Source organism: Canis lupus, chromosome 27 (genome assembly GCF_011100685.1).
Source record: "Canis lupus familiaris isolate Mischka breed German Shepherd chromosome 27, alternate assembly UU_Cfam_GSD_1.0, whole genome shotgun sequence".
Classification (NCBI taxonomy): domain Eukaryota; kingdom Metazoa; phylum Chordata; class Mammalia; order Carnivora; family Canidae; genus Canis; species Canis lupus.
In genome coordinates this window covers 23,466,096-23,481,716 of record NC_049248.1, presented here as the reverse complement: position 1 = coordinate 23,481,716, position 15,621 = coordinate 23,466,096, and the positions used below count along the sequence as shown (strand labels likewise).

At 35.1% G+C, this 15,621-nt stretch overlaps 1 protein-coding gene across 12 annotated transcripts in view; it reads left to right on the top strand.

Moving 5' to 3' along the window:
- The window catches only part of SOX5 (SRY-box transcription factor 5), a 997,462-nt gene that overhangs the window by 201,539 nt on the left and 780,302 nt on the right, over nucleotides 1-15,621 (top strand). The window contains exon 4 of one of the 12 annotated variants that reach the window (XM_038577070.1): nucleotides 15,496-15,571. The exons of the other annotated variants lie outside the window; for them this stretch is intronic. The gene's annotated coding sequence lies outside the window, so the exon portion shown is untranslated. The remainder of the gene's footprint in view (nucleotides 1-15,495; nucleotides 15,572-15,621) is intronic. 12 annotated transcript variants of the gene reach the window in all.

Sequence of the window (15,621 nt, the reverse complement as noted above, 5' to 3'; positions counted from 1 at the left end):
AACATACAGAATTTTAAAGTTTATCAAAATGACAGTTGTCATCATTTAAATATTTTTTTAAGTAAAAGCAAAAGTTATTAAAATTCAAACATGTATTTTATTATTAAATACCCCTTTACATTTGATGGGAAAACCCCCATTATTTAAAGTATTAATAGCCCTGAAAAGATGTATATCTACTTTCATAGAATAATACATTTATACTGTATTCTGCATTGTATATGTATATTTTTTCTGTTTCAAATGTGTCTGGAAATTTTATCCTAGTTTATAATATTATTCTCTACTATTTAAGATTCAGAACATTATAGTAGTTCTGAAAGTTGTCATTTGACCTTTCTTACCCACTTCTCATCTGACATTTGTCTCAGATTATCAGTAATGTGGAAGGATTCTGGGAAAATTTCCCTAAATGCATCAATGATATTCATTCCCCTGCATTTCAATAGAGGAATCTGAATCTGGAAGATTGGAAGTTTGACTTTGAGGAAAAGCAGAAACAGATTCATAATGGGATGACATGTCAGTGGAAACTTAAAGTTGATGAAGTGTAAGTATATTTGTACCAGACAATCAAACACTGAGACAGGGCAGTATGAGTGATTTATGGAATGAAATGAGAAGGACACCTCCCTGGGCTTCCCTGTTTACACTAAATGCACAAGAGTAGAGAAGAAGGAATAGGTGTGTTTAAGGAGCAACAGAACAAGTGTACAGCTAATGTGAACAATATTAAGTTGGTAGTACCTGAGAGTTATATGTCTTTCTTCATTATAATTCTATTAATGTCTTCAGTGAAGTGGGCATAAACTTCATAGTTTATCTGCGTGCCATTTAAAAATTTAAGTATTTCAAAATAAATAATGTGAATAAAAATATTTAATATTTTAAAGTATTTTTAGATTCTAGGACTAAATGGTTACGTGCAAGAATACTATCATTTTTTTAAAGAATCATCAATGTTAATTTTTAAATTTTTCATTTGGAGTATTAGTATTCAGTGCTCGCTTCGGCAGCACATATACTAAAATTGGAGTATTAGTATTCATAGTCTTATTGTTAAAACTACTTTTGGTAGTTCTTCATATAATCATTAAGAAGAAAAGATATGATGACCATGACTCAATGAGATTTTTAATAGTTTGGAATTCAATTAAAGCATGAAATAATAGAGCAAGCAAGTACTTTTTGAGTGGGTGTGCAGTGGAAAACCAGTTGAGAAAAAGGGATGGGTGAGCTGGAGTCTCTGGAGAGGGCTCAGGCACTTAGAAATTGAACTGGACCTTGGAGTTTGTATAGTAAGAGATATGCCCTGAAGATTTGGTCATCTGAAATCTTGGAAAGTGCAAGTTCTATGAACTTCTAATATCTATGATAAAATATCTGTGAGTTTTGGCTCTGTCCTACAATATAGTTGTGTTGATGCTAAAATAAAATTATGTTTGAATTACATTGAAATTATTTAATTTTATTTTCCCAGCCAAACATATTAGTTATCACTTGTCTCACCCATGATATTCCCTTACCGCATCATACCACCACCCATCTCCAGGAGTATGGTGAACACTCCGGTTTGAGAAGGATGGCTTTACAGCATCACAATGCATTTAAACAGAAAAGTCTGTTTTCTTGGCCATTAGCATGTAATCAGGCTGAGTAAATAGGGTGGGTTTTTTTAAACATTAAAAGACTCTCAAAGAAAAAGAATAAAAGAGTCTCATACCATATGGTATGTGTACACATTCTTTTGTAGGATTTTGGGGGGGCTTTATAAGCAACTTAGGTTTCCTCTTTATAAGTATAGCTGAGGCCCAGATGGTTTTATTTGCTGATAAGAGTTCATTTTCAATAATATGCTTTATGATTGGGTGCAAAATCAACATCCTCCAAGTTTTGCTTTTAAAGTACAAGCCTTTGTTTTGTATTTCCGCCTGAAGCCTTTTTGACCTTTGTCAAAAATATTTTTCAGTTATTCAGAGCACATTGGTGTGCTCTAAAAAAAGACCACCCAAGCACATCCCTTTCAGTTGGCGAATTCCACTTAGAATGAGAAGCATAGAAGCATTCTATAGCTGATGAGAACTGTACAGTCATTTGAATGTTTGAAAAAGGTCAAGACTCTTTCATAAGATCACAGAGGCTGGTTTCTCTGGTTTTGTGTTGTCAAGTTAAACGGTGTGACACAGTGGTCATCTGTACTCCTCTCCAGTTTGGAAACTTGGTGCAGCACTATTCAAAGGGAACAGTATAGTGCTTGGTGGTGCTAGAACTGCTCTTCACATTGTCCCATCTTGTTTCAAATACCAAATCACAAGCTGGCCAAGTAGCAATGAGAACACATAGTGGAAATATAAGGAATATAGAGGAGATTTTCAAGGCATCATTTGTGTTTTACATCATTTTCATATCTTTGATGAGTATGACAGTGTATTCTCAAGTGTCTAAATTGTTAAATCCTCTAAAATTATAAAGTAGCACTAAAACCTGTTTGCCAACAATCCCCAAGTTAACAATTTATAAAACTTACAGTTGGCTTCCTGGCTGCAATGTTGCTTCCCCTGTTCCCACTGAGTATTTTCCTCTCCACTGCCTATTTCTGCCTTGAATTTGTCCCCTCAAAGCAGCCTCTCCACCTTCTTAGCTGTGACTCAACCAGAGAAGTTTATTTTTTGACAGGAACATTCTTTGAATTATTTGTTTAGTAAACATTAAGTCTCTGCTATGTGCCTATATTGTCCTTAGAATTGAAAGACAAAACCTACCAAATTTGAAGCTGAGAGAAGATTAAAGATATTGACTGAATGTTATGACACCCTAGCTCAGTTCTACAAATAGATAGATGTTCTATCATATTTATCACCTATCAATCATATAGGTGTATGATTATATATTCCTCACATATAGCATATTAATCATATAGATTATGTTAATCTTATATATATTATATATAATGTAATATATAATATATATATATATATAAATTTCTTCTGTGTCCTCATTTTGTCTTTCCCTAATGAATTGCTTTCAGTTTAAACAGAAAAGGGTGGGGCACCTGGGTGTCTCTGTTGGTCAAGCACCCCATTCTTGATCTCAGCTCAGATCCTAATCTCAAGGTCGTGAGTTCAAGCCCTGCTTTGGGCTTCACACTAGGTATGAAGTCTATTTAAACAAACAAACAAACAAACAAAAATCAAAAGCCAGGAAAGGATATGAGTTGTTGCCAGGAGGAGGTAAAGAGCCAAGAAGCAAGCTAGTTTAACCAACTTCTCTTTCCTTATGTTGCCATGACCTTGATTGAAAGATTATAAAGTAGAGAGGATGAATTATTAGAAGAAGAACCCAAAGTGATACATGAAGATCTATCATAGGGAGTGGAAGAAGACAGAGAAGTTGAGTAAGAAGACAGTCTGGACCTCTGGGAAACTACACAAACCATTAAGCTTGGTACTTGCTTCACAAAACACTTTAGATCCATAATATTAACCTCTTACTTCCATATTTTTTCTTTATGATAGATGAGTATTAAACTTTCTAGCACAATTAAGAGTTAGTAGTTTTAAAAAGTGGATGTGTATGTTCCAAGCCACAGGCCTAAATGATGTTAAGTAGGTATCAGATAAACATAGTGAAATGTTGCTAGAGGGAAGTGTAGGTATGGGGAAGTGATGAGGCTAAGAAAATTAGGTAGGAGTCAGATAAAGAAAGCTTTTAATTTACTGTTTAGTACTATATTCTTAATGCTATGTGGATCCTGTAAATAAACACAAATCACATGAAATGACATAATCAGATTTACAGTTTAGATTGATCACTCTGGTTGCAGTATGGAGTTGAATGGAAGAGTAGAAAGAATAAGGTCAAGGAGATCAGTTAGGAAGCTGTTGAAGTGACCCAAACAAGAAGAGATGAGTTTCTCAACTAAGGCAGTGGCAGAGGGAATAGATAATAGCGATGATATGTAAGGGATATTGAAGATCTATAATCTGTAAGTTTTAGACACCGACTGAATATGAAAGAAAGGAGGGAAGTCTTTGGATTAGGTCAAAGTTTTTGACCATGATAACTAGGGGGATTTTAATAGCGAAAAATAAAAGGAACAAATTTGGCAAGATAATATAATTGGTTCAGGTGAGGATAGAGTAAATATGCTCTGCATATAGGACATTCTATTGAAGATAACTAGTAAGAAAGTGGAGATAACATAAGTCTGCATCTCAGCAGACAGGGGATATAGATTTGGTTAGAAACTGGTGATTAAAGAGCTTGGATGAAGTAATTAAAATTTACTACAGGGTAGGGTGCCTAGCTGGCTTAGTTGGTAGAGCATGGGACTGATCTTGGGGTCATGAATTTAAGCTCCATGTTGGACTTAGAGCTTACTTAAAAAATAAAAAAGGAAAAAAAGAAATGAATGCAAAGAATGAGGAATGAAGAGAAAGAAGACTAAAGTTTTGAAACATTATATTTTGGATATGTTATGAATGTAAGATGAATAAGGTCTGAAAGACCTAATGTATAAACACAGTGACTGTAGTTGAGAGCACTGTGTTGAAATTCGCTAAAAGAAAACTTAAATGTTCTCACCAGAAAAAAGAAAGGAATCGACTATGAGAAATAATGGCTATGGTAACTCAGAGGGGAATCCTTTCAAAGAGTACATGTATATAAAATCACATTGCATACTTTAAATATATTATAGTTTTTATTTGTCAATTATATATAGTAATGCTGAAAAATAAAAAATAGTGACAAAATTTTTAAAAAGTTTTAATTAAAGTTTAGGAACTGATCTGGGAACTCAATCCCAATGTTTGGTGTTGTTGATAATTTGAGATTTTCTACAAATTCTTGGCAGAAAGAACTTAAGAATTTAAAACATCTTAGAACAATATGTGGCCATTAATTAGGGTCTGGTTTTTTTTTCCTTTTTTAAGATTTATTTGTTTATTTGAGAGAGTGAGATTGCAAGAGAGAAAGAAAAAAGTGCAGGCTGCGGTACTGGCAGAGGGAGAGAGAGAGAATCTCAGGCAGATCCCGCACTGAGTGCAGAGTCTGGCTGGGGCCTGGTCTCACAACCCAGAGATCATGACCTAAGCTGAAATCAAAAGTCCAACACATAACCAACTGAGCCACCCCAGTGCCCCTAAGGCCTGGTTGTAAAGTAGTTTTGGATTGTCTGTGTGTGAGTTGGGGACCAGTCAGGAAAGCAGATCCCGTGTCCAATAGTTCTATGAAACGAATTTAACACAGGGAATTAAAAGTTAAGATGAAGCTTAGCAATAGCAGGAAGTAACTACTGTCTTCAGAGCTGGAAGAACTATGGGAGGAGGCATTGTTACCAGAATTCAGGAGCCAAGGCTGCCCAGTAGGAGCTGGATTCAAAGTGTCAGCTGCCTTTAGAGGGAGGGGCTGATTTGTGGGAACTAGACCCCCCAAGGGAATGCAGCTGTTGGTAAAGATGTTTCCTGAAGTAGAAAGAAGCTTCTCTTTCTTCCTACTTACTTTATTTTGCCAGTTCTTATTGTAAGAATTTGATTTAAGGCTAGTTAGCAATGGAGCCTAGAGAAGTATTACGGGTGAATTTTAATCCCCTGTGATGAGCAGAATGAGGGTTAGTCTGGTCTAAGAACAAACAGACAATTGAGAGGCATAATGCTAACTAGGTTTTTTTTTTCTGTTTTAAATCGTAATTATGAAAGATAAAGGTAGAGAATCAGGGGCACCTGGGTGGCTCAGTGTTTGAGCTTCTGCCTTTGGCTCATGTTGTGATCTCGGGTCCTGGGATAGAGTTCTGCATCAGGCTCCTCGCAGGGAGCCTGCTTCTCCCTCTGCCTCTCTCTCTGTGTTTCTCATGAATAAATAAATAGAATCTTTAAAAAAAAAAAAACAAGAGTATCACCAAGACGATGTTTGATTTTTTTGTTAATCAACTACTTTTGTTCTCATTTACCTTATCAAACTAAAACTCTATTGCAAGTAGATTACTAATCACTTTTAAAATAACTTCACAATGTAAGGACTTTTGTGTTGTGACATTTCTATAACACTGTGTCTTTTTCGTAGATTAGGAGGGCCTAAGAACCAAAAAAAATACAAATTTGGTTTGGTTGCCCCCCAAATGGCTGTTAGAACTAGAACCACTGAGTACACTAAATTTATACAATGGATCAGTGTTCTCACTGAGTCTTCTCCCCAGATTCAACTGCCTCAGTGGGGATGTGCACTTCGTAAAAATGAACTAATAAAAAATCCTTCTGACAATTAGGCTTCCCTTGCTGGGCTTAAAATAAGGGAGTGTGTAGCTCTATATTAAAAGGTGTGCTCTTGATATAGTCTTTTTTGAGGTTCTCAATCAAAGGGCTCTGCTTTTTAGTAAGACCTTTAAACAGCATCAGCCTTTCCCTCAAAAGAGAAAGGCTAAAAAGAGTGCCAGACTCAATTGAACTTAACAGAAAATCCATTGGTGACCAACGAAGCAGAAAGGATGTGCTCAAATCGCTGGGTTGAACGCTCTGTTGTATAGATCAGACAAGCCCATTTAGTGTCTACTGGTTCACACCAGAGTCATATACTTGTTCACCAGCTTTAGCTCCCAGATATTTTAATGGCAGTGTTTACTCGTTTTAGTGGGAGACCAACGAACAAAAAGTCTGTAGGTGGATTAACTGGGTCAAGCTAATTTCTTGCTTGGGTTTTGATTCCCCGGGTAATGAGTCCAGTGTTAAAGTTTTGCTATAATATTGTCATACTGAGTAGAATTACATTTATTTGGTTCAATCTAGGTCTAAGTTGATATTAAAATGTCCATTCTATAGATAGATACACTACCTTTCAAAGCAGTTTATTAAGTAATGAGTATGAAGTAACTTAGGATGATTTTAAAACAAACTAACACAAAAACCCTTGTATGTTTTAAGAAGTATTCCCCAAAAAGAGACTCTAAGAGGGAGATTATGTGCAGATAGTTTATGGAAGGGGGCTCTTGGGAACATACGGAAGAGATGAGGCAGGCAGGATTAGGCCAGGATCATCTTGGTGGTGATCTCCAAGGCCAGCCCTTTAAAGTAGATCAGCAGGTTGAGCCACTGTACCCACCCTGCCCCATGTGCTCACATCCAGTATTGGCTACTGCCAGGGAGGATTTTACCCTGGGGAAGGCAGTTCCTTAAGCTGAGAGAAATTTCTATTTTCCAGAAGTGACTCAGTTGTGAACTCTTTGCAGCTAACGTTCCATAGAGTTGGGGAAATGACTTTGGATCCTAAAGGAAGACCTTCATGGCACAGCATAGCATCCCCTACATCTGATGACTAACTCGTCCCACATGTCTTCTTGTCACATCTATCATTGTAATTCCAGTGTGTTACCAGCATCGTTTCACTATACTAACATAGATGCCACATAATGGTGTCCTTTTGTGCAATCATCTCTGTGTTTTATTTTCCTCCTTTTGTCCAATGATCTCTGGAGAATGCAAATCTGATTCTAGTATTCCTCTGAAGAACCCTTCAGTGGCTCCTGCTTCTCTCAGAATAAACTTCCAACTCCTTAATAAGGCTTAAAGTTTCTTGTTCTGCTATCTCTGTGGCTTCATATCTTGACATTTACATTTTTTGTTTTTTGTACTTTAATCACCAAGTCCTATTCACCTTAGAGCCTCTGCATATACTGTACTGTCTCCTCTAGCTTTCTCTCCTGCTCCGCATTGTAGTGATGCCCCGTTGGCTCCCACCTCAAGATATGCCCAGAGAATCCTACAATGAATCCTTTCCTGATTCCCAGAGGGGTCAAATTCTTTTCATATGTTCTCTGAACTTCCGCTGCACTGCATCCTGTGCTTTTTCTCAGTAACTGTGTATGTATGTACGTGATTGGAGGTGCATGATACAGAGAGGGAGAGACAAAGAGACAGAAACTGATTATTTGTATAATGTCTGTTTGTGCCGTTAAACTTGTAAGCTCCAGGAGATCAGGGAAACTGCCTTTTTCAGCACTATACCCTATCCCAAGCATACTGCCTGACACATAGTATATGACCAATCTATATTTATGGAATAAATGAAAATGAATAATCAACCTGAAAACAAAATCCAGGTATAACTCTAATCAAACTAAAATGTATAGTATGATATACTGCTACCATTTCAAGCATAGCTTTTATTTCCTAATTACAGGTCCAAGGTCCAAAGCATAATATATTTATTTTACTTTTCTGAATCTTACTAGTCTCCCTTGTTATATTCTTTTTAGGATGTATACATATAGGTGTATACTTACACAACACGTGTGTGTATATATATACACATCCACATACATATGTATTCTATATACATAGTATAGAATGAGTTTTATGTGTAGAACAGAGCACAGATTCATCTGGCCTGGTTTTATTATATAGGTACCTTGGCCTTTTAGCATGTTAGCACAGCATAGCATACATACTACAAAGGATTTCAAATAACTTGTGTGAAGTATAGAAAGTAATAAAAATAAGCAAATCATCAATAAAGTAAAATCTTTACAATAGCTGTAAAATAAAATTTTTTATAATGGTGAATGTTTATATAAATCTAAGCCTCGATATTAAAGAATGTTGGAAATGAGCTGATACTGGGTTTTAGAGGTTTTATATTCAACTAGATAAATAAAGTTTTTATTATGTATATGTGTGCTTCAAAAACCAAAGAAAAGAAGGATCTTTGAAATCTTGTAAATGAATGATTTAAAATGTGTTACTCCTTTAATTTTATGTATAAAAATAACGTGGACTGTGTCTCAGTCTAGGTGAAATAACTCATCTGATGTCCAAAAAAAAAAAAAAAAACAAAACCAAATCCAAACCAAACAAACCATGTGATTGTATACATTTTACATTTTATGAATACATGTGATTCTAGAAGGTTGTGCATCATTTCTTAATGCCAGTTTATAACTGACAATGCTAGTTTATACTGTATGACCTATTTGTAGTTCACCTAATAAAAACCATACTGAATAAAGTTTTAGTGCCTTGAAGTTTTACCTATTAGCCAAAATTTCCTTTCCTATTGTAGAGACATTGTCATTTTCAGACTATTTTGCAGCAATATCATTTTTAAGAACTCAAGTAATATCTACCAAACCAAAAAGAGGCAATGTGAGAACCCTATCTTTTAAGTTGGATTCAGAGATATAAAACCAATAAACTGGATAATGGTGTTAATGCATCAGAGGATTATGAGTTGGAGATGGTGTCTGATTAAAGACATTCCAGGAAGTAAAGTGAATGATGTTCATATGTTCAGGTATTAAAAACCGTGTAGACAAAGGAAACTCTGCTAATATTCTCCCTGGAGACATTATCTTTTTGATTTTTCTTAAAAACATTAAGTGAGTGATTATTGCTTGGGCTCTGGTTAAGCTTTGGTAATGTGATGATCCCCTTGCCATCTAGATCATTAACTGCAACAGAGAACTCTGAAATCTCAGGTCTTATTGTTTCCTTGTAATCATCCATGTGTGGCTTAATTTAAACTTATATAATGCATGCATTTGGTGGTAACACTATGAAAAAAATTTTTTTTGGCTAATACCATTCCATTTACCAAGCTTATTTGCTTGGAGAATGCCCAAAGGTTTGTGTTTGACTATGAAATATCAGGGCTCCCTCATTGCCTGTTCAACTTGGTTTCTTGTTAATAAAGAGGATTGTATTCATTGCTCTGTAATGACAGCTTTGCCTAAGTTGTCCTCTCATCTCCTCTTATACTCCTCAGAGATTTTAGCTTTATTCTTATTTCTTATACCTCTAAAAGAGGGAGGGTTCTTTTCTTTTTTTGCAAACTATATTTAGGTAGTAAAGCAAAGTGGTTTATATAATATATATTTTATAGAAGTAAGAATTATTACCATATGAGAATTTCTAAAGTGCTTGAATACTATATTCAGTTGCACCTGAATGATGTATATGAGTCTTTATGCAAAAATTTCCTTTTAATTTTCTTGCTTCTCAATGGATGCTTTAAATGGGAGCTCTGCAATGGCTAGGATTGTGTCTTAATCAATCTTGTCTCCCCCCCAACCCCATATTGCCGAGCAGTTCTGGGTGCAGCGTTTAATGATTGTCTGAATATTATGCTGAACTTTGACATAAAAAAATCACATCCCATATTTTATTTCCAAGTTTAAATTTAGGAGATAGTAGTCAATTGCATGTTAGCACCAAGTGGAATTTAATTTTATGGATGCATAAAAGGTAATATTCGTAGCATAGAACCAGCAGCTATTGAAAATATACTTGATAAAATATTCCAATTTCTAAGCCTTGAAATTATATTGAAAATTTGACTAGTTGGAACCTTTTTTATATGTGGAGTTGAGGACAGTGAAAAAATAATGAGGTTTATATTTAAGATCACAATTTAAGTTTTCCAAACATTTCTCAGTGTCACTTGCCTGTCCTTCAAAATACCAGCACTCTCCTTCCAATCAGAACCTACCTCTCAATGTGAAGAAGCCTCTCATACCCCAATGTAAATTTGTGTAAATATGTTACTTTCTCCAAGGACAAATTGGTTAGAGCATAGTAGTTAATAAAAGGGTAGACCTTAGAACCAAATTGCCTAGTTTGAACTCCACAGTCTCACTTAATCTTGGAGTGACCTTATACAAGTGATTTAACTTCTCCCACCTTCTGTTTCCTCAACTGTAAAATGAGAATAATACTAGTTGTTGGGAGAATTAAGCTAATGTATGTAATGTATATCTAACCCTGCCTAATGCATGCTACCATGCTCAATAAGGCTATTTCTATGATATAATAAAATGAAAAGGAAAGGCAGTGTCTTCTCTTCTAGAGATTTCAGAATCCTATGGTGGAAGGAGAATGATTTGAGAAGGGAGCAAGAGTCCCCCACCCACCCCGGGTCCCCTCTTACCCCCCCCCTTCACATCTCTGAAGAGCTACAAGGTGACTGCAGTGCTGCATATTGTAATGGCTTATATTTTTGGATCTCAAAGAATTGAGAGATAGTGCAAAGAACAACTTTTTTTCATAATGCTAAGGAGTTTTGTTGCTGTCATTGGTAGCGTTAGAATGGGTGAATTGAAGACAGAAGAGCTGTGATCTAATAATTCTTTAATTATTTTCAAAATGGTCATAATGTTTATTTTTTAGAATAAAAGAACCATTTTCATATTTCAGATAGTTATGAAAATAAAGAGTACTCTAAAAATGAAATTACCTTATCTCAAGAGCCAGAGAAAATTCAATATTACTATTTTATATATTTTCATCCAGATCTCTATTTTTTCTATATATTTGGGATCTTAACTGTAAATAGGATATTATATATTTCATTTATTAATTAATTTCTATTTTGGTCATTTTCCATGAGATTAAATATTCTTAGTTAATGAGAGTTTTAATTTGTCATCATGTGGGGATAGTCTAGTTTATATGATGTATTGTTATGTGTTTAACCTTTCTCCCATGGGTGGGCATTTAGGTTGTTTGTTTTTAACTTTTTAAAAAGATTTTATCTATTTATTCACAAGAGACAGAGAGAGAGAGAGAGGCAGAGACACAGGCAGAGGGAGAAGCAGGCTCCTCACAGGGAGCCCGATGCAGGACTCCATCCTGGGACCAGGATCATGCCTGGGCGAAACTGAGCCATCCGGGCATCCCTAAATTATATCTTTATGCATAAAACTTTGTTTATAACTTTGACTATTTCCTAAAGACATGTCCTCAGAACTGGAACTACTAAATGAAAGACAAAAAAACATTGTTCTTCAGGCTTTTGGTGCCTTTCCATCAGTGGTGTAAATTTGAAAGCTGATTTCCCTGTCTCCTTTCCAAAACTGAACATTTAATATTAGTGTTTGGTAAAATGATAGGCACTATAAGGTATCCCCTCATTTTAACTTGACACTTCTTTGATTTTTAGTGAGGCTAAATCATTTTATATGTTTACTTCCATTTGTATTTCTTAGTCTGTTCTGTTCACATCCTCCATTTTTCACTTAAGATATATTTCTATATGAATATAAATGCTCTTAATATATTAAATTTTCTCTTATATTTGTTGTAAATATATTCTCGTCTTTAACTTGCCTTTTAATTTTTAAAAAAGATTTTATTTATTTATTCATGAGAGACAGAGAGAGAGAGAGAGAGAGGCAGAGACACAGGTAGAGGGAGAAGCAGGCTCCATGCAGGGAGCCTGACGGGGACCTCCATCCTGGATCTCCAGGGTCATGCCCTGGGCTGAAGGTGGCACTAAACCACTGAGCCACCCAGGCTGCCCATTGCCTTTTAATTTTAATGCACTCAGGGATTCCTGGGTGGCTCAGCGGTTTGGCACCTGCCTTTGGCCCAGGGCGCGATCCTGGAGTCCCGGGATTGACTCCCACGGTGGGCTCCCTGCATGGAGCCTGCTTCTCCCTCTGACTGTGTCTCTGCCTCTCTCTCTGTCTTTCATGAATAAATAAATAAATACATCTTTAAAAAAATAATTTTAATGCACTCATTGGAAGTTTTTATTTATGCAATGGAATCTGTGATTTTGCTTTTTTGATTTCTCCTCTTGCTTTTATATTCAGAAATTGTAGCTACTTTTGCATACTTTCTTCTTATTTTCTTTTTAATGATTTATTATTATTGTTACATTCAATCCTTTATTTTTTTAAAAAGATTTTCTTTATTTATTCATGAGAGACACAGAAAGAGAGAGAGAGAGAGGCAGAGACACAGGCAGAGGGAGGAGCAGGCTCCATGCAGGGAGCCTGATATGGGACTCGATCCCGGGTCTCCAGGATCACACCCTGGGCTAAGGCAGCGCTAAACCACTGGGCCACCTGGGCTGCCCCATTTAATCCTTTATTATTCAATTTGGTATACAGCATAATATTTTCCTCAAATAACTGTTCTCTCATCCATTCATTAAATAATCCCGCTATTTTTTAAGATTTTTTAAAATTTATTTATGATAGTCACACAGAGAGAGAGAGAGAGGCAGAGACACAGGCAGAGGGAGAAGCAGGCTCCATGCACTGGGAGCCCGATGTGGGATTCGATCCCGGGTCTCCAGGATTGCGCCCTGGGCCAAAGGCAGGTGCTAAACCGCTGTGCCACCCAGGGATCTCTAATCCCGCTATTAAATTATTATATAAACTAGAATTTGTTTCAGGGTTATACTATTATATGACATCGCTTCCATTTTATTTTATTCAGTTGATCAGGTTGTCAGGTTTTTTTTTTTTTGGTTGCCAGTTTTCATACCTGTAATATCACTCATTCATTCAGTTGATATAATTCCTTAAATAATCTTATTAAAGATGTTTTCTGTTATTTTTTGGCCTAGATGAACTGTAGATACATTTTTAAATATCCAAAAATGTCCATTGGGATTGTTACCAAAGAACAATTAACAAACCAACAAAACAAAACAAAAAACAACTAACAATATTGAAAGCTGGTAACCTTGTCTTTTCACTGTTGTTACTGGTATAATAAATCTTTTAGATATTAGGGTTTTTTTCTGGCCTGCTGGATTGAGACAAATAATTTTTTTGAGACAAATAATTTTTATTAATGAATTATATACTGCCATTTTTAATTTACTGAAAGTCTATTTTTTGTTGTTAAACATAAAGTGGATTTTTTCATATTTTAAAATGCCATTTTATCCTCTAGCAAGATGATTATAGTGGTGTGAATCTTTTTACTCATAGATATACTAGTAATATACTACTTCTTGGATTAATGATAAATCTTTTAAGGTACCATTTAGTTTGCCTGCATTTTATTTAGACTTTTCCCATCTATATTTATAATGAGCTGGGTTTATGTGCTGTTTCTTTGACAAAAATCTTTCTATTTCAATCTATTTTACATATTGAGTTTTCATTAGAATTTTATTCTAAGAAAGTATTCCTGTTAGAAATTTATTTAAATTTGCAAATCATCAGTTTATTTTGTACTTTTTGCTGGCGCTTTTCTCCAATTTAGTACCATTATTAAACTAGCATGATAATATGAATATGGTAGCTTTCTATATTTTCTATGCTTAATATCTTCATTCTTAAAAAAAGTATAGAATAATTTGTTGGTGGAAAAACTAGGATTCCGAAGTGTAATAACTTTGGAATATGCTAACTCTTCAGCTTTCATTGTTTTTCATGTGTATTTGAGCTTTCATTATGTTGGTTGAAATTTGATAAGATTTTCTTTCAAAACAACTTCAAACAAAATCAAAACCTCCATTCCTTATTAAATCAATTATAGACAATTTACCTGATTACTCACTTTCTGGGATAAGCACATTCTTCTTCTCATCTTTTCATATACTTCTCTTGACTTTCTTCTAGTTCTCAATCTCTATCAGCATTTCAATGCTTTTACACTATCAGTTGCCATTTATTTTCTGTATTGTTACCGTCCTTAAGTCTTCTGTGATTTGGTCTGTGATTCTAAAAGGTAAAACCAATATGCAGTTGAGAAGGTTTGGGATATTCCTACTCTCTGGATTCCAGTATCAATTGAGAAATTTCTAGTGCATATTTCAAATGGTTGCTACATTCTGCTACTCTACCAGCCACTTCAATGCACCCTCTTAGTTTTTCAGACCTCTAGTCAGACTATCTATCCTAATCATTTCCCCTTTTCCCTGGAGGCCTACTGCCCACCTATTCAAATCTTGACTGTCTTACTGCTGCTTACTGCTTAGCTTTTCTCCTGGGTCAGATCTCTTATCTTCTCACTCTTCGTACTTTCTTCTTTCTTGGTTTCTGTCAATTTTTCTCTCAATTTTATTAGTGGATCACCTTAAACAACTTTCTAAGTAAGTTACTTGCATTTAAACCTCCATAGATTTCACATATCTCAAACTATCATTATTCCCTCTCATATTGGATTAATAGCATGGCTATGCTTAAAATTCAAGATGGAAAATTATTTTCTTTCAGAGTTTTGAAACCATGTTCTTTCATCTTCTAGAATACAATGCTGCTAAAAATCAGATGCCTGGTTAATTCATATTTCTTTGAGGACATGTTTTAGCCCTTCCCTTTTAAAGTATTTTAGGTCATCCATAACATTTATCATGTGTTCTGGGAAATTCTTTGCTATTTTGCCTTGAATAATAGCCTTCATTTTTTTTTTTTTTTTTTTTTTTTGTGGTGATACTGGCTGCCTCTTAGACTTTCTGTTTTGATCCACTATAGAATTTTTTTTCTCTCAAATATTCTGACCCTATCTATATATTCTATATTCCGGGAAACATTCACATTATTACTTCAGACACTTCTATTAATTTTGTTTTTCTAAGCAATTGTATTTTAATTTCCTGTGGTTCTTTTGGACTTTCCGGTTATTCTTTTTTCATAAACTTACTTTATGGGTGCTGGATATTCATTCTTGAGTCTAACAAGTGGACTCTGAAGCAAATATATTAAAGATCTTATTCTTTCTGTTAATAAATTCCAGAGGGCTTTTGTTTTTATCTTTTATTCTTTAGGCTTTTCTCAGAAATTAGGTGACCCATTGCTGGCCATCATTTTTAAGAGTGGGGAAACAGAAACGCCACTTCAAAGGTAAGTTACAATAATGGGGCTTGACTCAGTGCTAAAAATAGGTAAGTTGC